The sequence below is a fragment of the Schistocerca americana genome, unplaced genomic scaffold, assembly GCF_021461395.2.
Source record: "Schistocerca americana isolate TAMUIC-IGC-003095 unplaced genomic scaffold, iqSchAmer2.1 HiC_scaffold_913, whole genome shotgun sequence".
NCBI lineage: Eukaryota > Metazoa > Arthropoda > Insecta > Orthoptera > Acrididae > Schistocerca > Schistocerca americana.
Window position 1 is genome coordinate 26,441 of NW_025726690.1, and position 24,646 is coordinate 51,086.

At 51.4% G+C, this 24,646-nt stretch overlaps 22 non-coding genes across 22 annotated transcripts; all 22 read right to left on the bottom strand.

The window, feature by feature from the left end:
• Positions 1-706: 706 nt before the first annotated feature.
• LOC124592320 lies at positions 707-825 on the bottom strand. The gene has a single exon (XR_006977374.1). It is a non-coding gene; the product is annotated as a 5S ribosomal RNA (ribosomal RNA).
• A 982-nt stretch (positions 826-1,807) lies between these two features.
• LOC124592321 lies at positions 1,808-1,926 on the bottom strand. Its single transcript, XR_006977375.1, has one exon. It is a non-coding gene; the product is annotated as a 5S ribosomal RNA (ribosomal RNA).
• A 982-nt stretch (positions 1,927-2,908) lies between these two features.
• LOC124592322 lies at positions 2,909-3,027 on the bottom strand. Its single transcript, XR_006977376.1, has one exon. It is a non-coding gene; the product is annotated as a 5S ribosomal RNA (ribosomal RNA).
• A 982-nt stretch (positions 3,028-4,009) lies between these two features.
• Positions 4,010-4,128, bottom strand: LOC124592323. Its single transcript, XR_006977377.1, has one exon. It is a non-coding gene; the product is annotated as a 5S ribosomal RNA (ribosomal RNA).
• A 982-nt stretch (positions 4,129-5,110) lies between these two features.
• LOC124592324 lies at positions 5,111-5,229 on the bottom strand. Its single transcript, XR_006977378.1, has one exon. It is a non-coding gene; the product is annotated as a 5S ribosomal RNA (ribosomal RNA).
• A 982-nt stretch (positions 5,230-6,211) lies between these two features.
• Positions 6,212-6,330, bottom strand: LOC124592326. Its single transcript, XR_006977379.1, has one exon. It is a non-coding gene; the product is annotated as a 5S ribosomal RNA (ribosomal RNA).
• Positions 6,331-7,312: 982 nt separating this feature from the next.
• On the bottom strand, positions 7,313-7,431 carry LOC124592327. Its single transcript, XR_006977380.1, has one exon. It is a non-coding gene; the product is annotated as a 5S ribosomal RNA (ribosomal RNA).
• Positions 7,432-8,413: 982 nt separating this feature from the next.
• On the bottom strand, positions 8,414-8,532 carry LOC124592328. Its single transcript, XR_006977381.1, has one exon. It is a non-coding gene; the product is annotated as a 5S ribosomal RNA (ribosomal RNA).
• Positions 8,533-9,514: 982 nt separating this feature from the next.
• LOC124592330 lies at positions 9,515-9,633 on the bottom strand. Its single transcript, XR_006977383.1, has one exon. It is a non-coding gene; the product is annotated as a 5S ribosomal RNA (ribosomal RNA).
• A 982-nt stretch (positions 9,634-10,615) lies between these two features.
• On the bottom strand, positions 10,616-10,734 carry LOC124592331. The gene has a single exon (XR_006977384.1). It is a non-coding gene; the product is annotated as a 5S ribosomal RNA (ribosomal RNA).
• Positions 10,735-11,716: 982 nt separating this feature from the next.
• On the bottom strand, positions 11,717-11,835 carry LOC124592332. The gene has a single exon (XR_006977385.1). It is a non-coding gene; the product is annotated as a 5S ribosomal RNA (ribosomal RNA).
• A 982-nt stretch (positions 11,836-12,817) lies between these two features.
• Positions 12,818-12,936, bottom strand: LOC124592333. Its single transcript, XR_006977386.1, has one exon. It is a non-coding gene; the product is annotated as a 5S ribosomal RNA (ribosomal RNA).
• A 982-nt stretch (positions 12,937-13,918) lies between these two features.
• On the bottom strand, positions 13,919-14,037 carry LOC124592334. The gene has a single exon (XR_006977387.1). It is a non-coding gene; the product is annotated as a 5S ribosomal RNA (ribosomal RNA).
• Positions 14,038-15,019: 982 nt separating this feature from the next.
• On the bottom strand, positions 15,020-15,138 carry LOC124592335. Its single transcript, XR_006977388.1, has one exon. It is a non-coding gene; the product is annotated as a 5S ribosomal RNA (ribosomal RNA).
• Positions 15,139-16,120: 982 nt separating this feature from the next.
• LOC124592336 lies at positions 16,121-16,239 on the bottom strand. The gene has a single exon (XR_006977389.1). It is a non-coding gene; the product is annotated as a 5S ribosomal RNA (ribosomal RNA).
• A 982-nt stretch (positions 16,240-17,221) lies between these two features.
• On the bottom strand, positions 17,222-17,340 carry LOC124592337. Its single transcript, XR_006977390.1, has one exon. It is a non-coding gene; the product is annotated as a 5S ribosomal RNA (ribosomal RNA).
• A 982-nt stretch (positions 17,341-18,322) lies between these two features.
• LOC124592338 lies at positions 18,323-18,441 on the bottom strand. The gene has a single exon (XR_006977391.1). It is a non-coding gene; the product is annotated as a 5S ribosomal RNA (ribosomal RNA).
• Positions 18,442-19,425: 984 nt separating this feature from the next.
• On the bottom strand, positions 19,426-19,543 carry LOC124592344. Its single transcript, XR_006977396.1, has one exon. It is a non-coding gene; the product is annotated as a 5S ribosomal RNA (ribosomal RNA).
• Positions 19,544-20,529: 986 nt separating this feature from the next.
• On the bottom strand, positions 20,530-20,649 carry LOC124592346. The gene has a single exon (XR_006977398.1). It is a non-coding gene; the product is annotated as a 5S ribosomal RNA (ribosomal RNA).
• A 986-nt stretch (positions 20,650-21,635) lies between these two features.
• On the bottom strand, positions 21,636-21,754 carry LOC124592339. Its single transcript, XR_006977392.1, has one exon. It is a non-coding gene; the product is annotated as a 5S ribosomal RNA (ribosomal RNA).
• A 982-nt stretch (positions 21,755-22,736) lies between these two features.
• On the bottom strand, positions 22,737-22,855 carry LOC124592342. Its single transcript, XR_006977394.1, has one exon. It is a non-coding gene; the product is annotated as a 5S ribosomal RNA (ribosomal RNA).
• Positions 22,856-23,839: 984 nt separating this feature from the next.
• On the bottom strand, positions 23,840-23,958 carry LOC124592343. Its single transcript, XR_006977395.1, has one exon. It is a non-coding gene; the product is annotated as a 5S ribosomal RNA (ribosomal RNA).
• Positions 23,959-24,646: the final 688 nt, after the last annotated feature.

The following is a 24,646-nucleotide window of genomic DNA, read 5'->3' on the forward strand; positions in this document are numbered from 1 at the left end:
GGTGTCCAGCGGAGGGCCTGTGCGGGGTGTGGCAGTGTCGTGCTGGAGGGCGCCACTGGTAGCGATGTGGGCTTCCTCGCCTCGCCTCACACCAGGTGTCTGCGTAGTTTGCACTGCATTCGCGCCATTCCTATCCCTGTCCCCGTCCCGACTTGTCCCGACTTTGCTCGACTGCCGCTCGCTGCCGCTCGGGTCGTGGTCCATATGACAGCGCAAGCACGACAAACGTCTGCGGGACGAGACGTGACGAGACGACTAAGGAATAAATTCGTGATTACAAATCAAATTTGGAACTTTACACAAAAATAGGCGGTGACGTATTTCAGAAATCAACTGCCGATTCGTACTGTTTTGTCGTTTTCAAAGTCTTCTTGGCAAACTTGGTTAGCACATTCTCCCTCAAACTGAGTTAATTACTGCATTTTCGCACCATTACAGTAGTTTAAAAGGCTTAAGGAAGCATCTTTGTCACAACAGAAAGGTAGTTTGAAAATTGGGCTGGCAGGGGTAGCGACATAATAACAAAACAAAAAAAGGAAAGGAGCCAACAGCACCTTTTTTTTAAGTTTTTTAATTACTGCATTTTGTTACCATTACAGTAGTTTAAAAGGGTTAAGGAAGCATCTTTGTCACAACAGAAAGGTAGTTTGAAAATTGGGCTGGCAGGGGTAGCGACATAATAACAAAACAAAAAAGAAAGGAAAGGAGCCAACAGCACCCGGGTTTCCCAGGCGGTCACCCATCCAAGTACTAACCGGGCCCAATGATGCTTAACTTCGGTGATCGGACGAGAACCGGTGTATTCATCATGGTATGGCCGTTGGCACTCGTGCAAGGTAGGAGCACGGCAGAATTCGCGTTCGGCTTCTCTCCCAACACGCAAAATGTTAGTTTTCCGCCGCATTTGACGAAAGCACTTCCTTCTGCAACAGCCAGTTCCTCGAGGACGGCGCGGGGGGCGCGCCCGGCGTCCCAGCGAGCGACGGCCGAATTAGCGGGCGTACCGCCGCGTGTGTGAGACGCACTGTTGCTCGTTGCACCTCCTGTCATTCGCTGGGCGCGTGCAGCCTTCGACACTAGCGGAGGACGCATCTTGTCCGTGGTGTCCAGCGGAGGGCCTGTGCGGGGTGTGGCAGTGTCGTGCTGGAGGGCGCCACTGGTAGCGATGTGGGCTTCCTCGCCTCGCCTCACACCAGGTGTCTGCGTAGTTTGCACTGCATTCGCGCCATTCCTATCCCTGTCCCCGTCCCGACTTGTCCCGACTTTGCTCGACTGCCGCTCGCTGCCGCTCGGGTCGTGGTCCATATGACAGCGCAAGCACGACAAACGTCTGCGGGACGAGACGTGACGAGACGACTAAGGAATAAATTCGTGATTACAAATCAAATTTGGAACTTTACACAAAAATAGGCGGTGACGTATTTCAGAAATCAACTGCCGATTCGTACTGTTTTGTCGTTTTCAAAGTCTTCTTGGCAAACTTGGTTAGCACATTCTCCCTCAAACTGAGTTAATTACTGCATTTTCGCACCATTACAGTAGTTTAAAAGGCTTAAGGAAGCATCTTTGTCACAACAGAAAGGTAGTTTGAAAATTGGGCTGGCAGGGGTAGCGACATAATAACAAAACAAAAAAAGGAAAGGAGCCAACAGCACCTTTTTTTTAAGTTTTTTAATTACTGCATTTTGTTACCATTACAGTAGTTTAAAAGGGTTAAGGAAGCATCTTTGTCACAACAGAAAGGTAGTTTGAAAATTGGGCTGGCAGGGGTAGCGACATAATAACAAAACAAAAAAGAAAGGAAAGGAGCCAACAGCACCCGGGTTTCCCAGGCGGTCACCCATCCAAGTACTAACCGGGCCCAATGATGCTTAACTTCGGTGATCGGACGAGAACCGGTGTATTCATCATGGTATGGCCGTTGGCACTCGTGCAAGGTAGGAGCACGGCAGAATTCGCGTTCGGCTTCTCTCCCAACACGCAAAATGTTAGTTTTCCGCCGCATTTGACGAAAGCACTTCCTTCTGCAACAGCCAGTTCCTCGAGGACGGCGCGGGGGGCGCGCCCGGCGTCCCAGCGAGCGACGGCCGAATTAGCGGGCGTACCGCCGCGTGTGTGAGACGCACTGTTGCTCGTTGCACCTCCTGTCATTCGCTGGGCGCGTGCAGCCTTCGACACTAGCGGAGGACGCATCTTGTCCGTGGTGTCCAGCGGAGGGCCTGTGCGGGGTGTGGCAGTGTCGTGCTGGAGGGCGCCACTGGTAGCGATGTGGGCTTCCTCGCCTCGCCTCACACCAGGTGTCTGCGTAGTTTGCACTGCATTCGCGCCATTCCTATCCCTGTCCCCGTCCCGACTTGTCCCGACTTTGCTCGACTGCCGCTCGCTGCCGCTCGGGTCGTGGTCCATATGACAGCGCAAGCACGACAAACGTCTGCGGGACGAGACGTGACGAGACGACTAAGGAATAAATTCGTGATTACAAATCAAATTTGGAACTTTACACAAAAATAGGCGGTGACGTATTTCAGAAATCAACTGCCGATTCGTACTGTTTTGTCGTTTTCAAAGTCTTCTTGGCAAACTTGGTTAGCACATTCTCCCTCAAACTGAGTTAATTACTGCATTTTCGCACCATTACAGTAGTTTAAAAGGCTTAAGGAAGCATCTTTGTCACAACAGAAAGGTAGTTTGAAAATTGGGCTGGCAGGGGTAGCGACATAATAACAAAACAAAAAAAGGAAAGGAGCCAACAGCACCTTTTTTTTAAGTTTTTTAATTACTGCATTTTGTTACCATTACAGTAGTTTAAAAGGGTTAAGGAAGCATCTTTGTCACAACAGAAAGGTAGTTTGAAAATTGGGCTGGCAGGGGTAGCGACATAATAACAAAACAAAAAAGAAAGGAAAGGAGCCAACAGCACCCGGGTTTCCCAGGCGGTCACCCATCCAAGTACTAACCGGGCCCAATGATGCTTAACTTCGGTGATCGGACGAGAACCGGTGTATTCATCATGGTATGGCCGTTGGCACTCGTGCAAGGTAGGAGCACGGCAGAATTCGCGTTCGGCTTCTCTCCCAACACGCAAAATGTTAGTTTTCCGCCGCATTTGACGAAAGCACTTCCTTCTGCAACAGCCAGTTCCTCGAGGACGGCGCGGGGGGCGCGCCCGGCGTCCCAGCGAGCGACGGCCGAATTAGCGGGCGTACCGCCGCGTGTGTGAGACGCACTGTTGCTCGTTGCACCTCCTGTCATTCGCTGGGCGCGTGCAGCCTTCGACACTAGCGGAGGACGCATCTTGTCCGTGGTGTCCAGCGGAGGGCCTGTGCGGGGTGTGGCAGTGTCGTGCTGGAGGGCGCCACTGGTAGCGATGTGGGCTTCCTCGCCTCGCCTCACACCAGGTGTCTGCGTAGTTTGCACTGCATTCGCGCCATTCCTATCCCTGTCCCCGTCCCGACTTGTCCCGACTTTGCTCGACTGCCGCTCGCTGCCGCTCGGGTCGTGGTCCATATGACAGCGCAAGCACGACAAACGTCTGCGGGACGAGACGTGACGAGACGACTAAGGAATAAATTCGTGATTACAAATCAAATTTGGAACTTTACACAAAAATAGGCGGTGACGTATTTCAGAAATCAACTGCCGATTCGTACTGTTTTGTCGTTTTCAAAGTCTTCTTGGCAAACTTGGTTAGCACATTCTCCCTCAAACTGAGTTAATTACTGCATTTTCGCACCATTACAGTAGTTTAAAAGGCTTAAGGAAGCATCTTTGTCACAACAGAAAGGTAGTTTGAAAATTGGGCTGGCAGGGGTAGCGACATAATAACAAAACAAAAAAAGGAAAGGAGCCAACAGCACCTTTTTTTTAAGTTTTTTAATTACTGCATTTTGTTACCATTACAGTAGTTTAAAAGGGTTAAGGAAGCATCTTTGTCACAACAGAAAGGTAGTTTGAAAATTGGGCTGGCAGGGGTAGCGACATAATAACAAAACAAAAAAGAAAGGAAAGGAGCCAACAGCACCCGGGTTTCCCAGGCGGTCACCCATCCAAGTACTAACCGGGCCCAATGATGCTTAACTTCGGTGATCGGACGAGAACCGGTGTATTCATCATGGTATGGCCGTTGGCACTCGTGCAAGGTAGGAGCACGGCAGAATTCGCGTTCGGCTTCTCTCCCAACACGCAAAATGTTAGTTTTCCGCCGCATTTGACGAAAGCACTTCCTTCTGCAACAGCCAGTTCCTCGAGGACGGCGCGGGGGGCGCGCCCGGCGTCCCAGCGAGCGACGGCCGAATTAGCGGGCGTACCGCCGCGTGTGTGAGACGCACTGTTGCTCGTTGCACCTCCTGTCATTCGCTGGGCGCGTGCAGCCTTCGACACTAGCGGAGGACGCATCTTGTCCGTGGTGTCCAGCGGAGGGCCTGTGCGGGGTGTGGCAGTGTCGTGCTGGAGGGCGCCACTGGTAGCGATGTGGGCTTCCTCGCCTCGCCTCACACCAGGTGTCTGCGTAGTTTGCACTGCATTCGCGCCATTCCTATCCCTGTCCCCGTCCCGACTTGTCCCGACTTTGCTCGACTGCCGCTCGCTGCCGCTCGGGTCGTGGTCCATATGACAGCGCAAGCACGACAAACGTCTGCGGGACGAGACGTGACGAGACGACTAAGGAATAAATTCGTGATTACAAATCAAATTTGGAACTTTACACAAAAATAGGCGGTGACGTATTTCAGAAATCAACTGCCGATTCGTACTGTTTTGTCGTTTTCAAAGTCTTCTTGGCAAACTTGGTTAGCACATTCTCCCTCAAACTGAGTTAATTACTGCATTTTCGCACCATTACAGTAGTTTAAAAGGCTTAAGGAAGCATCTTTGTCACAACAGAAAGGTAGTTTGAAAATTGGGCTGGCAGGGGTAGCGACATAATAACAAAACAAAAAAAGGAAAGGAGCCAACAGCACCTTTTTTTTAAGTTTTTTAATTACTGCATTTTGTTACCATTACAGTAGTTTAAAAGGGTTAAGGAAGCATCTTTGTCACAACAGAAAGGTAGTTTGAAAATTGGGCTGGCAGGGGTAGCGACATAATAACAAAACAAAAAAGAAAGGAAAGGAGCCAACAGCACCCGGGTTTCCCAGGCGGTCACCCATCCAAGTACTAACCGGGCCCAATGATGCTTAACTTCGGTGATCGGACGAGAACCGGTGTATTCATCATGGTATGGCCGTTGGCACTCGTGCAAGGTAGGAGCACGGCAGAATTCGCGTTCGGCTTCTCTCCCAACACGCAAAATGTTAGTTTTCCGCCGCATTTGACGAAAGCACTTCCTTCTGCAACAGCCAGTTCCTCGAGGACGGCGCGGGGGGCGCGCCCGGCGTCCCAGCGAGCGACGGCCGAATTAGCGGGCGTACCGCCGCGTGTGTGAGACGCACTGTTGCTCGTTGCACCTCCTGTCATTCGCTGGGCGCGTGCAGCCTTCGACACTAGCGGAGGACGCATCTTGTCCGTGGTGTCCAGCGGAGGGCCTGTGCGGGGTGTGGCAGTGTCGTGCTGGAGGGCGCCACTGGTAGCGATGTGGGCTTCCTCGCCTCGCCTCACACCAGGTGTCTGCGTAGTTTGCACTGCATTCGCGCCATTCCTATCCCTGTCCCCGTCCCGACTTGTCCCGACTTTGCTCGACTGCCGCTCGCTGCCGCTCGGGTCGTGGTCCATATGACAGCGCAAGCACGACAAACGTCTGCGGGACGAGACGTGACGAGACGACTAAGGAATAAATTCGTGATTACAAATCAAATTTGGAACTTTACACAAAAATAGGCGGTGACGTATTTCAGAAATCAACTGCCGATTCGTACTGTTTTGTCGTTTTCAAAGTCTTCTTGGCAAACTTGGTTAGCACATTCTCCCTCAAACTGAGTTAATTACTGCATTTTCGCACCATTACAGTAGTTTAAAAGGCTTAAGGAAGCATCTTTGTCACAACAGAAAGGTAGTTTGAAAATTGGGCTGGCAGGGGTAGCGACATAATAACAAAACAAAAAAAGGAAAGGAGCCAACAGCACCTTTTTTTTAAGTTTTTTAATTACTGCATTTTGTTACCATTACAGTAGTTTAAAAGGGTTAAGGAAGCATCTTTGTCACAACAGAAAGGTAGTTTGAAAATTGGGCTGGCAGGGGTAGCGACATAATAACAAAACAAAAAAGAAAGGAAAGGAGCCAACAGCACCCGGGTTTCCCAGGCGGTCACCCATCCAAGTACTAACCGGGCCCAATGATGCTTAACTTCGGTGATCGGACGAGAACCGGTGTATTCATCATGGTATGGCCGTTGGCACTCGCGCAAGGTAGGAGCACGGCAGAATTCGCGTTCGGCTTCTCTCCCAACACGCAAAATGTTAGTTTTCCGCCGCATTTGACGAAAGCACTTCCTTCTGCAACAGCCAGTTCCTCGAGGACGGCGCGGGGGGCGCGCCCGGCGTCCCAGCGAGCGACGGCCGAATTAGCGGGCGTACCGCCGCGTGTGTGAGACGCACTGTTGCTCGTTGCACCTCCTGTCATTCGCTGGGCGCGTGCAGCCTTCGACACTAGCGGAGGACGCATCTTGTCCGTGGTGTCCAGCGGAGGGCCTGTGCGGGGTGTGGCAGTGTCGTGCTGGAGGGCGCCACTGGTAGCGATGTGGGCTTCCTCGCCTCGCCTCACACCAGGTGTCTGCGTAGTTTGCACTGCATTCGCGCCATTCCTATCCCTGTCCCCGTCCCGACTTGTCCCGACTTTGCTCGACTGCCGCTCGCTGCCGCTCGGGTCGTGGTCCATATGACAGCGCAAGCACGACAAACGTCTGCGGGACGAGACGTGACGAGACGACTAAGGAATAAATTCGTGATTACAAATCAAATTTGGAACTTTACACAAAAATAGGCGGTGACGTATTTCAGAAATCAACTGCCGATTCGTACTGTTTTGTCGTTTTCAAAGTCTTCTTGGCAAACTTGGTTAGCACATTCTCCCTCAAACTGAGTTAATTACTGCATTTTCGCACCATTACAGTAGTTTAAAAGGCTTAAGGAAGCATCTTTGTCACAACAGAAAGGTAGTTTGAAAATTGGGCTGGCAGGGGTAGCGACATAATAACAAAACAAAAAAAGGAAAGGAGCCAACAGCACCTTTTTTTTAAGTTTTTTAATTACTGCATTTTGTTACCATTACAGTAGTTTAAAAGGGTTAAGGAAGCATCTTTGTCACAACAGAAAGGTAGTTTGAAAATTGGGCTGGCAGGGGTAGCGACATAATAACAAAACAAAAAAGAAAGGAAAGGAGCCAACAGCACCCGGGTTTCCCAGGCGGTCACCCATCCAAGTACTAACCGGGCCCAATGATGCTTAACTTCGGTGATCGGACGAGAACCGGTGTATTCATCATGGTATGGCCGTTGGCACTCGCGCAAGGTAGGAGCACGGCAGAATTCGCGTTCGGCTTCTCTCCCAACACGCAAAATGTTAGTTTTCCGCCGCATTTGACGAAAGCACTTCCTTCTGCAACAGCCAGTTCCTCGAGGACGGCGCGGGGGGCGCGCCCGGCGTCCCAGCGAGCGACGGCCGAATTAGCGGGCGTACCGCCGCGTGTGTGAGACGCACTGTTGCTCGTTGCACCTCCTGTCATTCGCTGGGCGCGTGCAGCCTTCGACACTAGCGGAGGACGCATCTTGTCCGTGGTGTCCAGCGGAGGGCCTGTGCGGGGTGTGGCAGTGTCGTGCTGGAGGGCGCCACTGGTAGCGATGTGGGCTTCCTCGCCTCGCCTCACACCAGGTGTCTGCGTAGTTTGCACTGCATTCGCGCCATTCCTATCCCTGTCCCCGTCCCGACTTGTCCCGACTTTGCTCGACTGCCGCTCGCTGCCGCTCGGGTCGTGGTCCATATGACAGCGCAAGCACGACAAACGTCTGCGGGACGAGACGTGACGAGACGACTAAGGAATAAATTCGTGATTACAAATCAAATTTGGAACTTTACACAAAAATAGGCGGTGACGTATTTCAGAAATCAACTGCCGATTCGTACTGTTTTGTCGTTTTCAAAGTCTTCTTGGCAAACTTGGTTAGCACATTCTCCCTCAAACTGAGTTAATTACTGCATTTTCGCACCATTACAGTAGTTTAAAAGGCTTAAGGAAGCATCTTTGTCACAACAGAAAGGTAGTTTGAAAATTGGGCTGGCAGGGGTAGCGACATAATAACAAAACAAAAAAAGGAAAGGAGCCAACAGCACCTTTTTTTTAAGTTTTTTAATTACTGCATTTTGTTACCATTACAGTAGTTTAAAAGGGTTAAGGAAGCATCTTTGTCACAACAGAAAGGTAGTTTGAAAATTGGGCTGGCAGGGGTAGCGACATAATAACAAAACAAAAAAGAAAGGAAAGGAGCCAACAGCACCCGGGTTTCCCAGGCGGTCACCCATCCAAGTACTAACCGGGCCCAATGATGCTTAACTTCGGTGATCGGACGAGAACCGGTGTATTCATCATGGTATGGCCGTTGGCACTCGTGCAAGGTAGGAGCACGGCAGAATTCGCGTTCGGCTTCTCTCCCAACACGCAAAATGTTAGTTTTCCGCCGCATTTGACGAAAGCACTTCCTTCTGCAACAGCCAGTTCCTCGAGGACGGCGCGGGGGGCGCGCCCGGCGTCCCAGCGAGCGACGGCCGAATTAGCGGGCGTACCGCCGCGTGTGTGAGACGCACTGTTGCTCGTTGCACCTCCTGTCATTCGCTGGGCGCGTGCAGCCTTCGACACTAGCGGAGGACGCATCTTGTCCGTGGTGTCCAGCGGAGGGCCTGTGCGGGGTGTGGCAGTGTCGTGCTGGAGGGCGCCACTGGTAGCGATGTGGGCTTCCTCGCCTCGCCTCACACCAGGTGTCTGCGTAGTTTGCACTGCATTCGCGCCATTCCTATCCCTGTCCCCGTCCCGACTTGTCCCGACTTTGCTCGACTGCCGCTCGCTGCCGCTCGGGTCGTGGTCCATATGACAGCGCAAGCACGACAAACGTCTGCGGGACGAGACGTGACGAGACGACTAAGGAATAAATTCGTGATTACAAATCAAATTTGGAACTTTACACAAAAATAGGCGGTGACGTATTTCAGAAATCAACTGCCGATTCGTACTGTTTTGTCGTTTTCAAAGTCTTCTTGGCAAACTTGGTTAGCACATTCTCCCTCAAACTGAGTTAATTACTGCATTTTCGCACCATTACAGTAGTTTAAAAGGCTTAAGGAAGCATCTTTGTCACAACAGAAAGGTAGTTTGAAAATTGGGCTGGCAGGGGTAGCGACATAATAACAAAACAAAAAAAGGAAAGGAGCCAACAGCACCTTTTTTTTAAGTTTTTTAATTACTGCATTTTGTTACCATTACAGTAGTTTAAAAGGGTTAAGGAAGCATCTTTGTCACAACAGAAAGGTAGTTTGAAAATTGGGCTGGCAGGGGTAGCGACATAATAACAAAACAAAAAAGAAAGGAAAGGAGCCAACAGCACCCGGGTTTCCCAGGCGGTCACCCATCCAAGTACTAACCGGGCCCAATGATGCTTAACTTCGGTGATCGGACGAGAACCGGTGTATTCATCATGGTATGGCCGTTGGCACTCGCGCAAGGTAGGAGCACGGCAGAATTCGCGTTCGGCTTCTCTCCCAACACGCAAAATGTTAGTTTTCCGCCGCATTTGACGAAAGCACTTCCTTCTGCAACAGCCAGTTCCTCGAGGACGGCGCGGGGGGCGCGCCCGGCGTCCCAGCGAGCGACGGCCGAATTAGCGGGCGTACCGCCGCGTGTGTGAGACGCACTGTTGCTCGTTGCACCTCCTGTCATTCGCTGGGCGCGTGCAGCCTTCGACACTAGCGGAGGACGCATCTTGTCCGTGGTGTCCAGCGGAGGGCCTGTGCGGGGTGTGGCAGTGTCGTGCTGGAGGGCGCCACTGGTAGCGATGTGGGCTTCCTCGCCTCGCCTCACACCAGGTGTCTGCGTAGTTTGCACTGCATTCGCGCCATTCCTATCCCTGTCCCCGTCCCGACTTGTCCCGACTTTGCTCGACTGCCGCTCGCTGCCGCTCGGGTCGTGGTCCATATGACAGCGCAAGCACGACAAACGTCTGCGGGACGAGACGTGACGAGACGACTAAGGAATAAATTCGTGATTACAAATCAAATTTGGAACTTTACACAAAAATAGGCGGTGACGTATTTCAGAAATCAACTGCCGATTCGTACTGTTTTGTCGTTTTCAAAGTCTTCTTGGCAAACTTGGTTAGCACATTCTCCCTCAAACTGAGTTAATTACTGCATTTTCGCACCATTACAGTAGTTTAAAAGGCTTAAGGAAGCATCTTTGTCACAACAGAAAGGTAGTTTGAAAATTGGGCTGGCAGGGGTAGCGACATAATAACAAAACAAAAAAAGGAAAGGAGCCAACAGCACCTTTTTTTTAAGTTTTTTAATTACTGCATTTTGTTACCATTACAGTAGTTTAAAAGGGTTAAGGAAGCATCTTTGTCACAACAGAAAGGTAGTTTGAAAATTGGGCTGGCAGGGGTAGCGACATAATAACAAAACAAAAAAGAAAGGAAAGGAGCCAACAGCACCCGGGTTTCCCAGGCGGTCACCCATCCAAGTACTAACCGGGCCCAATGATGCTTAACTTCGGTGATCGGACGAGAACCGGTGTATTCATCATGGTATGGCCGTTGGCACTCGTGCAAGGTAGGAGCACGGCAGAATTCGCGTTCGGCTTCTCTCCCAACACGCAAAATGTTAGTTTTCCGCCGCATTTGACGAAAGCACTTCCTTCTGCAACAGCCAGTTCCTCGAGGACGGCGCGGGGGGCGCGCCCGGCGTCCCAGCGAGCGACGGCCGAATTAGCGGGCGTACCGCCGCGTGTGTGAGACGCACTGTTGCTCGTTGCACCTCCTGTCATTCGCTGGGCGCGTGCAGCCTTCGACACTAGCGGAGGACGCATCTTGTCCGTGGTGTCCAGCGGAGGGCCTGTGCGGGGTGTGGCAGTGTCGTGCTGGAGGGCGCCACTGGTAGCGATGTGGGCTTCCTCGCCTCGCCTCACACCAGGTGTCTGCGTAGTTTGCACTGCATTCGCGCCATTCCTATCCCTGTCCCCGTCCCGACTTGTCCCGACTTTGCTCGACTGCCGCTCGCTGCCGCTCGGGTCGTGGTCCATATGACAGCGCAAGCACGACAAACGTCTGCGGGACGAGACGTGACGAGACGACTAAGGAATAAATTCGTGATTACAAATCAAATTTGGAACTTTACACAAAAATAGGCGGTGACGTATTTCAGAAATCAACTGCCGATTCGTACTGTTTTGTCGTTTTCAAAGTCTTCTTGGCAAACTTGGTTAGCACATTCTCCCTCAAACTGAGTTAATTACTGCATTTTCGCACCATTACAGTAGTTTAAAAGGCTTAAGGAAGCATCTTTGTCACAACAGAAAGGTAGTTTGAAAATTGGGCTGGCAGGGGTAGCGACATAATAACAAAACAAAAAAAGGAAAGGAGCCAACAGCACCTTTTTTTTAAGTTTTTTAATTACTGCATTTTGTTACCATTACAGTAGTTTAAAAGGGTTAAGGAAGCATCTTTGTCACAACAGAAAGGTAGTTTGAAAATTGGGCTGGCAGGGGTAGCGACATAATAACAAAACAAAAAAGAAAGGAAAGGAGCCAACAGCACCCGGGTTTCCCAGGCGGTCACCCATCCAAGTACTAACCGGGCCCAATGATGCTTAACTTCGGTGATCGGACGAGAACCGGTGTATTCATCATGGTATGGCCGTTGGCACTCGTGCAAGGTAGGAGCACGGCAGAATTCGCGTTCGGCTTCTCTCCCAACACGCAAAATGTTAGTTTTCCGCCGCATTTGACGAAAGCACTTCCTTCTGCAACAGCCAGTTCCTCGAGGACGGCGCGGGGGGCGCGCCCGGCGTCCCAGCGAGCGACGGCCGAATTAGCGGGCGTACCGCCGCGTGTGTGAGACGCACTGTTGCTCGTTGCACCTCCTGTCATTCGCTGGGCGCGTGCAGCCTTCGACACTAGCGGAGGACGCATCTTGTCCGTGGTGTCCAGCGGAGGGCCTGTGCGGGGTGTGGCAGTGTCGTGCTGGAGGGCGCCACTGGTAGCGATGTGGGCTTCCTCGCCTCGCCTCACACCAGGTGTCTGCGTAGTTTGCACTGCATTCGCGCCATTCCTATCCCTGTCCCCGTCCCGACTTGTCCCGACTTTGCTCGACTGCCGCTCGCTGCCGCTCGGGTCGTGGTCCATATGACAGCGCAAGCACGACAAACGTCTGCGGGACGAGACGTGACGAGACGACTAAGGAATAAATTCGTGATTACAAATCAAATTTGGAACTTTACACAAAAATAGGCGGTGACGTATTTCAGAAATCAACTGCCGATTCGTACTGTTTTGTCGTTTTCAAAGTCTTCTTGGCAAACTTGGTTAGCACATTCTCCCTCAAACTGAGTTAATTACTGCATTTTCGCACCATTACAGTAGTTTAAAAGGCTTAAGGAAGCATCTTTGTCACAACAGAAAGGTAGTTTGAAAATTGGGCTGGCAGGGGTAGCGACATAATAACAAAACAAAAAAAGGAAAGGAGCCAACAGCACCTTTTTTTTAAGTTTTTTAATTACTGCATTTTGTTACCATTACAGTAGTTTAAAAGGGTTAAGGAAGCATCTTTGTCACAACAGAAAGGTAGTTTGAAAATTGGGCTGGCAGGGGTAGCGACATAATAACAAAACAAAAAAGAAAGGAAAGGAGCCAACAGCACCCGGGTTTCCCAGGCGGTCACCCATCCAAGTACTAACCGGGCCCAATGATGCTTAACTTCGGTGATCGGACGAGAACCGGTGTATTCATCATGGTATGGCCGTTGGCACTCGTGCAAGGTAGGAGCACGGCAGAATTCGCGTTCGGCTTCTCTCCCAACACGCAAAATGTTAGTTTTCCGCCGCATTTGACGAAAGCACTTCCTTCTGCAACAGCCAGTTCCTCGAGGACGGCGCGGGGGGCGCGCCCGGCGTCCCAGCGAGCGACGGCCGAATTAGCGGGCGTACCGCCGCGTGTGTGAGACGCACTGTTGCTCGTTGCACCTCCTGTCATTCGCTGGGCGCGTGCAGCCTTCGACACTAGCGGAGGACGCATCTTGTCCGTGGTGTCCAGCGGAGGGCCTGTGCGGGGTGTGGCAGTGTCGTGCTGGAGGGCGCCACTGGTAGCGATGTGGGCTTCCTCGCCTCGCCTCACACCAGGTGTCTGCGTAGTTTGCACTGCATTCGCGCCATTCCTATCCCTGTCCCCGTCCCGACTTGTCCCGACTTTGCTCGACTGCCGCTCGCTGCCGCTCGGGTCGTGGTCCATATGACAGCGCAAGCACGACAAACGTCTGCGGGACGAGACGTGACGAGACGACTAAGGAATAAATTCGTGATTACAAATCAAATTTGGAACTTTACACAAAAATAGGCGGTGACGTATTTCAGAAATCAACTGCCGATTCGTACTGTTTTGTCGTTTTCAAAGTCTTCTTGGCAAACTTGGTTAGCACATTCTCCCTCAAACTGAGTTAATTACTGCATTTTCGCACCATTACAGTAGTTTAAAAGGCTTAAGGAAGCATCTTTGTCACAACAGAAAGGTAGTTTGAAAATTGGGCTGGCAGGGGTAGCGACATAATAACAAAACAAAAAAAGGAAAGGAGCCAACAGCACCTTTTTTTTAAGTTTTTTAATTACTGCATTTTGTTACCATTACAGTAGTTTAAAAGGGTTAAGGAAGCATCTTTGTCACAACAGAAAGGTAGTTTGAAAATTGGGCTGGCAGGGGTAGCGACATAATAACAAAACAAAAAAGAAAGGAAAGGAGCCAACAGCACCCGGGTTTCCCAGGCGGTCACCCATCCAAGTACTAACCGGGCCCAATGATGCTTAACTTCGGTGATCGGACGAGAACCGGTGTATTCATCATGGTATGGCCGTTGGCACTCGTGCAAGGTAGGAGCACGGCAGAATTCGCGTTCGGCTTCTCTCCCAACACGCAAAATGTTAGTTTTCCGCCGCATTTGACGAAAGCACTTCCTTCTGCAACAGCCAGTTCCTCGAGGACGGCGCGGGGGGCGCGCCCGGCGTCCCAGCGAGCGACGGCCGAATTAGCGGGCGTACCGCCGCGTGTGTGAGACGCACTGTTGCTCGTTGCACCTCCTGTCATTCGCTGGGCGCGTGCAGCCTTCGACACTAGCGGAGGACGCATCTTGTCCGTGGTGTCCAGCGGAGGGCCTGTGCGGGGTGTGGCAGTGTCGTGCTGGAGGGCGCCACTGGTAGCGATGTGGGCTTCCTCGCCTCGCCTCACACCAGGTGTCTGCGTAGTTTGCACTGCATTCGCGCCATTCCTATCCCTGTCCCCGTCCCGACTTGTCCCGACTTTGCTCGACTGCCGCTCGCTGCCGCTCGGGTCGTGGTCCATATGACAGCGCAAGCACGACAAACGTCTGCGGGACGAGACGTGACGAGACGACTAAGGAATAAATTCGTGATTACAAATCAAATTTGGAACTTTACACAAAAATAGGCGGTGACGTATTTCAGAAATCAACTGCCGATTCGTACTGTTTTGTCGTTTTCAAAGTCTTCTTGGCAAACTTGGTTAGCACATTCTCCCTCAAACTGAGTTAATTACTGCATTTTCGCACCATTACAGTAGTTTAAAAGGCTTAAGGAAGCATCTTTGTCACAACAGAAAGGTAGTTTGAAAATTGGGCTGGCAGGGGTAGCGACATAATAACAAAACAAAAAAAGGAAAGGAGCCAACAGCACCTTTTTTTTAAGTTTTTTAATTACTGCATTTTGTTACCATTACAGTAGTTTAAAAGGGTTAAGGAAGCATCTTTGTCACAACAGAAAGGTAGTTTGAAAATTGGGCTGGCAGGGGTAGCGACATAATAACAAAACAAAAAAGAAAGGAAAGGAGCCAACAGCACCCGGGTTTCCCAGGCGGTCACCCATCCAAGTACTAACCGGGCCCAATGATGCTTAACTTCGGTGATCGGACGAGAACCGGTGTATTCATCATGGTATGGCCGTTGGCACTCGTGCAAGGTAGGAGCACGGCAGAATTCGCGTTCGGCTTCTCTCCCAACACGCAAAATGTTAGTTTTCCGCCGCATTTGACGAAAGCACTTCCTTCTGCAACAGCCAGTTCCTCGAGGACGGCGCGGGGGGCGCGCCCGGCGTCCCAGCGAGCGACGGCCGAATTAGCGGGCGTACCGCCGCGTGTGTGAGACGCACTGTTGCTCGTTGCACCTCCTGTCATTCGCTGGGCGCGTGCAGCCTTCGACACTAGCGGAGGACGCATCTTGTCCGTGGTGTCCAGCGGAGGGCCTGTGCGGGGTGTGGCAGTGTCGTGCTGGAGGGCGCCACTGGTAGCGATGTGGGCTTCCTCGCCTCGCCTCACACCAGGTGTCTGCGTAGTTTGCACTGCATTCGCGCCATTCCTATCCCTGTCCCCGTCCCGACTTGTCCCGACTTTGCTCGACTGCCGCTCGCTGCCGCTCGGGTCGTGGTCCATATGACAGCGCAAGCACGACAAACGTCTGCGGGACGAGACGTGACGAGACGACTAAGGAATAAATTCGTGATTACAAATCAAATTTGGAACTTTACACAAAAATAGGCGGTGACGTATTTCAGAAATCAACTGCCGATTCGTACTGTTTTGTCGTTTTCAAAGTCTTCTTGGCAAACTTGGTTAGCACATTCTCCCTCAAACTGAGTTAATTACTGCATTTTCGCACCATTACAGTAGTTTAAAAGGCTTAAGGAAGCATCTTTGTCACAACAGAAAGGTAGTTTGAAAATTGGGCTGGCAGGGGTAGCGACATAATAACAAAACAAAAAAAGGAAAGGAGCCAACAGCACCTTTTTTTTAAGTTTTTTAATTACTGCATTTTGTTACCATTACAGTAGTTTAAAAGGGTTAAGGAAGCATCTTTGTCACAACAGAAAGGTAGTTTGAAAATTGGGCTGGCAGGGGTAGCGACATAATAACAAAACAAAAAAGAAAGGAAAGGAGCCAACAGCACCCGGGTTTCCCAGGCGGTCACCCATCCAAGTACTAACCGGGCCCAATGATGCTTAACTTCGGTGATCGGACGAGAACCGGTGTATTCATCATGGTATGGCCGTTGGCACTCGTGCAAGGTAGGAGCACGGCAGAATTCGCGTTCGGCTTCTCTCCCAACACGCAAAATGTTAGTTTTCCGCCGCATTTGACGAAAGCACTTCCTTCTGCAACAGCCAGTTCCTCGAGGACGGCGCGGGGGGCGCGCCCGGCGTCCCAGCGAGCGACGGCCGAATTAGCGGGCGTACCGCCGCGTGTGTGAGACGCACTGTTGCTCGTTGCACCTCCTGTCATTCGCTGGGCGCGTGCAGCCTTCGACACTAGCGGAGGACGCATCTTGTCCGTGGTGTCCAGCGGAGGGCCTGTGCGGGGTGTGGCAGTGTCGTGCTGGAGGGCGCCACTGGTAGCGATGTGGGCTTCCTCGCCTCGCCTCACACCAGGTGTCTGCGTAGTTTGCACTGCATTCGCGCCATTCCTATCCCTGTCCCCGTCCCGACTTGTCCCGACTTTGCTCGACTGCCGCTCGCTGCCGCTCGGGTCGTGGTCCATATGACAGCGCAAGCACGACAAACGTCTGCGGGACGAGACGTGACGAGACGACTAAGGAATAAATTCGTGATTACAAATCAAATTTGGAACTTTACACAAAAATAGGCGGTGACGTATTTCAGAAATCAACTGCCGATTCGTACTGTTTTGTCGTTTTCAAAGTCTTCTTGGCAAACTTGGTTAGCACATTCTCCCTCAAACTGAGTTAATTACTGCATTTTCGCACCATTACAGTAGTTTAAAAGGCTTAAGGAAGCATCTTTGTCACAACAGAAAGGTAGTTTGAAAATTGGGCTGGCAGGGGTAGCGACATAATAACAAAACAAAAAAAGGAAAGGAGCCAACAGCACCTTTTTTTTAAGTTTTTTAATTACTGCATTTTGTTACCATTACAGTAGTTTAAAAGGGTTAAGGAAGCATCTTTGTCACAACAGAAAGGTAGTTTGAAAATTGGGCTGGCAGGGGTAGCGACATAATAACAAAACAAAAAAGAAAGGAAAGGAGCCAACAGCACCCGGGTTTCCCAGGCGGTCACCCATCCAAGTACTAACCGGGCCCAATGATGCTTAACTTCGGTGATCGGACGAGAACCGGTGTATTCATCATGGTATGGCCGTTGGCACTCGTGCAAGGTAGGAGCACGGCAGAATTCGCGTTCGGCTTCTCTCCCAACACGCAAAATGTTAGTTTTCCGCCGCATTTGACGAAAGCACTTCCTTCTGCAACAGCCAGTTCCTCGAGGACGGCGCGGGGGGCGCGCCCGGCGTCCCAGCGAGCGACGGCCGAATTAGCGGGCGTACCGCCGCGTGTGTGAGACGCACTGTTGCTCGTTGCACCTCCTGTCATTCGCTGGGCGCGTGCAGCCTTCGACACTAGCGGAGGACGCATCTTGTCCGTGGTGTCCAGCGGAGGGCCTGTGCGGGGTGTGGCAGTGTCGTGCTGGAGGGCGCCACTGGTAGCGATGTGGGCTTCCTCGCCTCGCCTCACACCAGGTGTCTGCGTAGTTTGCACTGCATTCGCGCCATTCCTATCCCTGTCCCCGTCCCGACTTGTCCCGACTTTGCTCGACTGCCGCTCGCTGCCGCTCGGGTCGTGGTCCATATGACAGCGCAAGCACGACAAACGTCTGCGGGACGAGACGTGACGAGACGACTAAGGAATAAATTCGTGATTACAAATCAAATTTGGAACTTTACACAAAAATAGGCGGTGACGTATTTCAGAAATCAACTGCCGATTCGTACTGTTTTGTCGTTTTCAAAGTCTTCTTGGCAAACTTGGTTAGCACATTCTCCCTCAAACTGAGTTAATTACTGCATTTTCGCACCATTACAGTAGTTTAAAAGGCTTAAGGAAGCATCTTTGTCACAACAGAAAGGTAGTTTGAAAATTGGGCTGGCAGGGGTAGCGACATAATAACAAAACAAAAAAAGGAAAGGAGCCAACAGCACCTTTTTTTTAAGTTTTTTAATTACTGCATTTTGTTACCATTACAGTAGTTTAAAAGGGTTAAGGAAGCATCTTTGTCACAACAGAAAGGTAGTTTGAAAATTGGGCTGGCAGGGGTAGCGACATAATAACAAAACAAAAAAGAAAGGAAAGGAGCCAACAGCACCCGGGTTTCCCAGGCGGTCACCCATCCAAGTACTAACCGGGCCCAATGATGCTTAACTTCGGTGATCGGACGAGAACCGGTGTATTCATCATGGTATGGCCGTTGGCACTCGTGCAAGGTAGGAGCACGGCAGAATTCGCGTTCGGCTTCTCTCCCAACACGCAAAATGTTAGTTTTCCGCCGCATTTGACGAAAGCACTTCCTTCTGCAACAGCCAGTTCCTCGAGGACGGCGCGGGGGGCGCGCCCGGCGTCCCAGCGAGCGACGGCCGAATTAGCGGGCGTACCGCCGCGTGTGTGAGACGCACTGTTGCTCGTTGCACCTCCTGTCATTCGCTGGGCGCGTGCAGCCTTCGACACTAGCGGAGGACGCATCTTGTCCGTGGTGTCCAGCGGAGGGCCTGTGCGGGGTGTGGCAGTGTCGTGCTGGAGGGCGCCACTGGTAGCGATGTGGGCTTCCTCGCCTCGCCTCACACCAGGTGTCTGCGTAGTTTGCACTGCATTCGCGCCATTCCTATCCCTGTCCCCGTCCCGACTTGTCCCGACTTTGCTCGACTGCCGCTCGCTGCCGCTCGGGTCGTGGTCCATATGACAGCGCTAAGCACGACAAACGTCTGCGGGACGAGACGTGACGAGACGACTAAGGAATAAATTCGTGATTACAAATCAAATTTGGAACTTTACACAAAAATAGGCGGTGACGTATTTCAGAAATCAACTGCCGATTCGTACTGTTTTGTCGTTTTCAAAGTCTTCTTGGCAAACTTGGTTAGCACATTCTCCCTCAAACTGAGTTAATTACTGCATTTTCGCACCATTACAGTAGTTTAAAAGGCTTAAGGAAGCATCTTTGTCACAACAGAAAGGTAGTTTGAAAATTGGGCTGGCAGGGGTAGCGACATAATAACAAAACAAAAAAAGGAAAGGAGCCAACAGCACCTTTTTTTTAAGTTTTTTAATTACTGCATTTTGTTACCATTACAGTAGTTTAAAAGGGGTTAAGGAAGCATCTTTGTCACAACAGAAAGGTAGTTTGAAAATTGGGCTGGCAGGGGTAGCGACATAATAACAAAACAAAAAAGAAAGGAAAGGAGCCAACAGCACCCGGGTTTCCAGGCGGTCACCCATCCAAGTACTAACCGGGCCCAATGATGCTTAACTTCGGTGATCGGACGAGAACCGGTGTATTCATCATGGTATGGCCGTTGGCACTCGTGCAAGGTAGGAGCACGGCAGAATTCGCGTTCGGCTTCTCTCCCAACACGCAAAATGTTAGTTTTCCGCCGCATTTGACGAAAGCACTTCCTTCTGCAACAGCCAGTTCCTCGAGGACGGCGCGGGGGGCGCGCCCGGCGTCCCAGCGAGCGACGGCCGAATTAGCGGGCGTACCGCCGCGTGTGTGAGACGCACTGTTGCTCGTTGCACCTCCTGTCATTCGCTGGGCGCGTGCAGCCTTCGACACTAGCGGAGGACGCATCTTGTCCGTGGTGTCCAGCGGAGGGCCTGTGCGGGGTGTGGCAGTGTCGTGCTGGAGGGCGCCACTGGTAGCGATGTGGGCTTCCTCGCCTCGCCTCACACCAGGTGTCTGCGTAGTTTGCACTGCATTCGCGCCATTCCTATCCCTGTCCCCCGTCCCGACTTGTCCCGACTTTGCTCGACTGCCGCTCGCTGCCGCTCGGGTCGTGGTCCATATGACAGCGCAAGCACGACAAACGTCTGCGGGACGAGACGTGACGAGACGACTAAGGAATAAATTCGTGATTACAAATCAAATTTGGAACTTTACACAAAAATAGGCGGTTGACGTATTTCAAGAAATCAACTGCCGATTCGTACTGTTTTGTCGTTTTCAAAGTCTTCTTGGCAAACTTGGTTAGCACATTCTCCCTCAAACTGAGTTAATTACTGCATTTTCGCACCATTACAGTAGTTTAAAAGGCTTAAGGAAGCATCTTTGTCACAACAGAAAGGTAGTTTGAAAATTGGGCTGGCAGGGGTAGCGACATAATAACAAAACAAAAAAAGGAAAGGAGCCAACAGCACCTTTTTTTTAAGTTTTTTAATTACTGCATTTTTGTTACCATTACAGTAGTTTAAAAGGGTTAAGGAAGCATCTTTGTCACAACAGAAAGGTAGTTTGAAAATTGGGCTGGCAGGGGTAGCGACATAATAACAAAACAAAAAAGAAAGGAAAGGAGCCAACAGCACCCGGGTTTCCCAGGCGGTCACCCATCCAAGTACTAACCGGGCCCAATGATGCTTAACTTCGGTTGATCGGACGAGAACCGGTGTATTCATCATGGTATGGCCGTTGGCACTCGTGCAAGGTAGGAGCACGGCAGAATTCGCGTTCGGCTTCTCTCCCAACACGCAAAATGTTAGTTTTCCGCCGCATTTGACGAAAGCACTTCCTTCTGCAACAGCCAGTTCCTCGAGGACGGCGCGGGGGGCGCGCCCGGCGTCCCAGCGAGCGACGGCCCGAATTAGCGGGCGTACCGCCGCGTGTGTGAGACGCACTGTTGCTCGTTGCACCTCCTGTCATTCGCTGGGGCGCGTGCAGCCTTCGACACTAGCGGAGGACGCATCTTGTCCGTGGTGTCCAGCGGAGGGCCTGTGCGGGGTGTGGCAGTGTCGTGCTGGAGGGCGCCACTGGTAGCGATGTGGGCTTCCTCGCCTCGCCTCACACCAGGTGTCTGCGTAGTTTGCACTGCATTCGCGCCATTCCTATCCCTGTCCCCGTCCCGACTTGTCCCGACTTTGCTCGACTGCCGCTCGCTGCCGCTCGGGTCGTGGTCCATATGACAGCGCAAGCACGACAAACGTCTGCGGGACGAGACGTGACGAGACGACTAAGGAATAAATTCGTGATTACAAATCAAATTTGGAACTTTACACAAAAATAGGCGGTGACGTATTTCAGAAATCAACTGCCGATTCGTACTGTTTTTGTCGTTTTCAAAGTCTTCTTGGCAAACTTGGTTAGCACATTCTCCCTCAAACTGAGTTAATTACTGCATTTTCGCACCATTACAGTAGTTTAAAAGGCTTAAGGAAGCATCTTTGTCACAACAGAAAGGTAGTTTGAAAATTGGGCTGGCAGGGGTAGCGACATAATAACAAAACAAAAAAAGGAAAGGAGCCAACAGCACCTTTTTTTTAAGTTTTTTTAATTACTGCATTTTGTTACCATTACAGTAGTTTAAAAGGGTTAAGGAAGCATCTTTGTCACAACAGAAAGGTAGTTTGAAAATTGGGCTGGCAGGGGTAGCGACATAATAACAAAACAAAAAAGAAAGGAAAGGAGCCAACAGCACCCGGGTTTCCCAGGCGGTCACCCATCCAAGTACTAACCGGGCCCAATGATGCTTAACTTCGGTGATCGGACGAGAACCGGTGTATTCATCATGGTATGGCCGTTGGCACTCGTGCAAGGTAGGAGCACGGCAGAATTCGCGTTCGGCTTCTCTCCCAACACGCAAAATGTTAGTTTTCCGCCGCATTTGACGAAAGCACTTCCTTCTGCAACAGCCAGTTCCTCGAGGACGGCGCGGGGGGCGCGCCCGGCGTCCCAGCGAGCGACGGCCGAATTAGCGGGCGTACCGCCGCGTGTGTGAGACGCACTGTTGCTCGTTGCACCTCCTGTCATTCGCTGGGCGCGTGCAGCCTTCGACACTAGCGGAGGACGCATCTTGTCCGTGGTGTCCAGCGGAGGGCCTGTGCGGGGTGTGGCAGTGTCGTGCTGGAGGGCGCCACTGGTAGCGATGTGGGCTTCCTCGCCTCGCCTCACACCAGGTGTCTGCGTAGTTTGCACTGCATTCGCGCCATTCCTATCCCTGTCCCCGTCCCGACTTGTCCCGACTTTGCTCGACTGCCGCTCGCTGCCGCTCGGGTCGTGGTCCATATGACAGCGCAAGCACGACAAACGTCTGCGGGACGAGACGTGACGAGACGACTAAGGAATAAATTCGTGATTACAAATCAAATTTGGAACTTTACACAAAAATAGGCGGTGACGTATTTCAGAAATCAACTGCCGATTCGTACTGTTTTGTCGTTTTCAAAGTCTTCTTGGCAAACTTGGTTAGCACATTCTCCCTCAAACTGAGTTAATTACTGCATTTTCGCACCATTACAGTAGTTTAAAAGGCTTAAGGAAGCATCTTTGTCACAACAGAAAGGTAGTTTGAAAATTGGGCTGGCAGGGGTAGCGACATAATAACAAAACAAAAAAAGGAAAGGAGCCAACAGCACCTTTTTTTTAAGTTTTTTAATTACTGCATTTTGTTACCATTACAGTAGTTTAAAAGGGTTAAGGAAGCATCTTTGTCACAACAGAAAGGTAGTTTGAAAATTGGGCTGGCAGGGGTAGCGACATAATAACAAAACAAAAAAGAAAGGAAAGGAGCCAACAGCACCCGGGTTTCCCAGGCGGTCACCCATCCAAGTACTAACCGGGCCCAATGATGCTTAACTTCGGTGATCGGACGAGAACCGGTGTATTCATCATGGTATGGCCGTTGGCACTCGTGCAAGGTAGGAGCACGGCAGAATTCGCGTTCGGCTTCTCTCCCAACACGCAAAATGTTAGTTTTCCGCCGCATTTGACGAAAGCACTTCCTTCTGCAACAGCCAGTTCCTCGAGGACGGCGCGGGGGGGCGCGCCCGGCGTCCCAGCGAGCGACGGCCGAATTAGCGGGCGTACCGCCGCGTGTGTGAGACGCACTGTTGCTCGTTGCACCTCCTGTCATTCGCTGGGCGCGTGCAGCCTTCGACACTAGCGGAGGACGCATCTTGTCCGTGGTGTCCAGCGGAGGGGCCTGTGCGGGGTGTGGCAGTGTCGTGCTGGAGGGCGCCACTGGTAGCGATGTGGGCTTCCTCGCCTCGCCTCACACCAGGTGTCTGCGTAGTTTGCACTGCATTCGCGCCATTCCTATCCCTGTCCCCGTCCCGACTTGTCCCGACTTTGCTCGACTGCCGCTCGCTGCCGCTCGGGTCGTGGTCCATATGACAGCGCAAGCACGACAAACGTCTGCGGGACGAGACGTGACGAGACGACTAAGGAATAAATTCGTGATTACAAATCAAATTTGGAACTTTACACAAAAATAGGCGGTGACGTATTTCAGAAATCAACTGCCGATTCGTACTGTTTTGTCGTTTTCAAAGTCTTCTTGGCAAACTTGGTTAGCACATTCTCCCTCAAACTGAGTTAATTACTGCATTTTCGCACCATTACAGTAGTTTAAAAGGCTTAAGGAAGCATCTTTGTCACAACAGAAAGGTAGTTTGAAAATTGGGCTGGCAGGGGGTAGCGACATAATAACAAAACAAAAAAAGGAAAGGAGCCAACAGCACCTTTTTTTAAGTTTTTTAATTACTGCATTTTGTTACCATTACAGTAGTTTAAAAGGGTTAAGGAAGCATCTTTGTCACAACAGAAAGGTAGTTTGAAAATTGGGCTGGCAGGGGTAGCGACATAATAACAAAACAAAAAAGAAAGGAAAGGAGCCAACAGCACCCGGGTTTCCCAGGCGGTCACCCATCCAAGTACTAACCGGGCCCAATGATGCTTAACTTCGGTGATCGGACGAGAACCGGTGTATTCATCATGGTATGGCCGTTGGCACTCGTGCAAGGTAGGAGCACGGCAGAATTCGCGTTCGGCTTCTCTCCCAACACGCAAAAATGTTAGTTTTCCGCCGCATTTGACGAAAGCACTTCCTTCTGCAACAGCCAGTTCCTCGAGGACGGCGCGGGGGGCGCGCCCGGCGTCCCAGCGAGCGACGGCCGAATTAGCGGGCGTACCGCCGCGTGTGTGAGACGCACTGTTGCTCGTTGCACCTCCTGTCATTCGCTGGGCGCGTGCAGCCTTCGGACACTAGCGGAGGACGCATCTTGTCCGTGGTGTCCAGCGGAGGGCCTGTGCGGGGTGTGGCAGTGTCGTGCTGGAGGGCGCCACTGGTAGCGATGTGGGCTTCCTCGCCTCGCCTCACACCAGGTGTCTGCGTAGTTTGCACTGCATTCGCGCCATTCCTATCCCTGTCCCCGTCCCGACTTGTCCCGACTTTGCTCGACTGCCGCTCGCTGCCGCTCGGGTCGTGGTCCATATGACAGCGCAAGCACGACAAACGTCTGCGGGACGAGACGTGACGAGACGACTAAGGAATAAATTCGTGATTACAAATCAAATTTGGAACTTTACACAAAAATAGGCGGTGACGTATTTCAGAAATCAACTGCCGATTCGTACTGTTTTGTCGTTTTCAAAGTCTTCTTGGCAAACTTGGTTAGCACATTCTCCCTCAAACTGAGT